The sequence below is a fragment of the Centruroides vittatus genome, unplaced genomic scaffold (assembly GCF_030686945.1).
Source record: "Centruroides vittatus isolate TY-2023 unplaced genomic scaffold, ASM3068694v2 scaffold_3038, whole genome shotgun sequence".
Lineage (NCBI taxonomy): Eukaryota > Metazoa > Arthropoda > Arachnida > Scorpiones > Buthidae > Centruroides > Centruroides vittatus.
The window spans coordinates 406,776-409,804 of record NW_027122698.1 but is presented as its reverse complement, the minus strand read 5'-3'; positions in this window follow the sequence as shown (position 1 = coordinate 409,804).

The following is a 3,029-nucleotide window of genomic DNA, read 5'->3' as shown; positions in this document are numbered from 1 at the left end:
ATAGACTTAAGTCACATTCTGGACACAGAACAACGACAGGATTTGATGAAACTAATTACAACCTATGAGCCAAATAAGGTTAAGGATACCGGGTTGAAGATGCAAATTATTTTAACTGACGAAATCCCCATTAGTCATCGCCCACGTAGAATGTCATTCGAAGAACAAAAAATAGTAGAAGACCAAATCCAAGAATGGCTAGACGGTGGCATAATCAAACCTAGTTGTTCGGATTACGCTGCGCCAGTAGTTTTATGCAAGAAGAAAAACGGAAAAATTAGATTGTGCGTCGACTTTAGAAAGTTGAATCGGAAAACGGTCAGAGATCACTTCCCCTTGCCTTTGATTGAGGATGTGATAGATCGTTTGGAACAATCAAAAGTGTTCACGTCGCTCGATTTAAAAAATGGATTTTTCCATGTTGACATTGATGAGAAATGTAGAAAGTATACCTCTTTCGTTACACACGAGGGCCAGTACGAATTTTTAAAGGTTCCTTTTGGCTTGTGTAATAGCCCAAGCGTATTTCAACGTTATATTTACCATGTGTTTAGACCGTTGTTACAAGATAGAACTGTAGTAATTTATATGGATGATATCCTAATACCGTCATCAAACGCACAGGAAGGGTTAGAAAAGTTGAAGCGTGTACTGGAAGTAGCTTCAGAATATGGGTTGGAACTTAATTTCGAGAAATGTCAATTCTTAAAGAACGAAGTAGAATTTCTCGGTTATGTCATCAAAGACGGAACAATTAGACCTTCTCCGACTAAAACAGCAGCCGTTCAAAAGTTTCCACAACCCAAAACCGTAAAACATGTTCAAAGCTTTCTAGGACTCACGGGTTATTTTAGGAAATTCATTCCCCACTATTCGAAGATAGCAAAACCCTTAAGTGATTTACTTAGGGATGGAGTAAAATTCAGATTTGGTTCAGAGCAACTAGAAGCGTTCCAAAAATTAAAGGACATGCTATCACAAAGTCCAGTTCTCCATATTTTCAAGCGTGGTGCTCCATTAGAATTGCATACAGATGCAAGTTGCCTTGGGTTCGGAGCAGTTTTGCTACAGCAAGCTGACAACGGAAAGTATTACCCGATTAATTATATGAGTAGGAAAACATCACCTCAGCAAGAAAAATATAACAGTTACGAGTTAGAAGTACTCGCGATAATCGAGGGCTTGAAAAAATTTCGAAACTATTTGTTGGGTTCCAAATTTAAAATAATTACGGACTGTGCTGCGTTCCAACGAACACTCGGAAAGAAGGAGCTTACCCCAAAATTAGCAAGATGGTCTTTATTACTTGACGAATTTGACTATGAAGTTGTCCATAGGAAAGGCAGTCAGATGAAACATGTAGATGCACTAAGCCGCAATACAGTTTTACTAGTTACGCGCTCTTCCGACGAAATAACGACAAGGATTGTGTCTGCGCAGGATACTGACGAGGATATAAAAGTTCTTAAAGATTCAGTGGGAAAAGGAGAGACAAATGACTACGTGCTGAAAAATGACGTTCTATACAAATACGAAAACGGACTAGAACTGTACGTTGTACCCAAGTCGATGCAGACTGACTTAATCAAACACGTACATCGGAAAGGTCATTTCGCAGCGGCGAAGACGGAGGATCTTCTAAAATGCAATTTTTATATCCCAAACGCTAGAAAACACATAGAAAACGTCATACTGAACTGCGTTGACCGCATACTATATAATAGGAAAAGGGGGAAAGGTGAAGGCTTATTAAATCCTATACCAAAGGGAGACAGTCCTTTGAGCACATACCATGTAGATTTTCTCGGACCACTACCCTCAACGAACAAAAACTACCAGCACATATTCACGGTAGTAGATAGTTTTACTAAGTTTGTGTGGTTCTACCCCGTTAAGTCAACAACTACACGAGATGCTTTGGACAAGTTGAGGATCCAACAAGCGGTATTTGGAAACCCGTCTCGTATTGTCACGGATCGTGGAACTGCTTTTACCTCCAAAGAATTTAGCGATTATTGCACCAACGAGATGATTGAGCACATTACGATCGCCACAGGTATCCCTAGAGGAAATGGACAGATAGAGCGTATGCATAGCATCTTGATCCCCGTTTTGGCGAAACTCGCGCAAGAAGACGCTACAAAGTGGTACAAATATGTTTCAGACGTCCAAAGAATCATCAATAGTACACCAACGCGTAGTACCAGATATACACCTTTCGAAATTTTGATCGGTACCAAAATGAAAAATAAAGAAGACCTAAGAATAAAAGAGATCTTGGAGGAAGAATTTTTAAATTTTACGATGCAAGATAGAGACAAGATCCGAGAAGATGCCAAACAAAACATCCTGAAACTACAGGAGGAAAATCGTAAATCTTACAATAAGAAGAGAAAACCAGCTCCCAAATATCAGGTTAACGACCTTGTTGCCATTCAAAGAACTCAGTATGGGACAGGACTCAAACTAAGACCTAAGTTTTTTGGGCCTTACAAGGTTACCTCGACGATGCCTAGGGATAGATATGCGGTTGAGAAAATTGGTCATCATGAGGGGCCTAATGCGACTGTTACTGCAGCTGACCACATGAAGCCATGGCCCATTGACCTTGACTGACATCAAGAACTTTTTCTTATGTTTTTGTGTGTGTGTGTGTGTGTGTTGTTTTTTTCTTTTTCTTAATTTTCCAGTCGTCTCTCCGAGGACGGAGAAAATTGCAGGATGGCCGAGTTGTGGGAGGCGGGGCGCCATCGGACGGCGAGGGACGAAGGCGAGAGTGGGACGGGGCGAGACTTGGGTGTAGCCAGACGACGTTTGAGAGGAAAGGCGGGAAGAAGACGGAAGACGAGTCCAGACGGGACTTCATTTTTCTTTTCCACTAAGACGAGACGATTCAAATTTAGTGTTCAATGTTTATGTCGTTAATTGTAATGTCTAGTGTCACAATTAAATGTTAGTTTAGTAAGCAATTAAGTGTCTTTACTGGACTAAACACAAGCGAAGTTACAAAAGTAGGAGACAAGACGAAA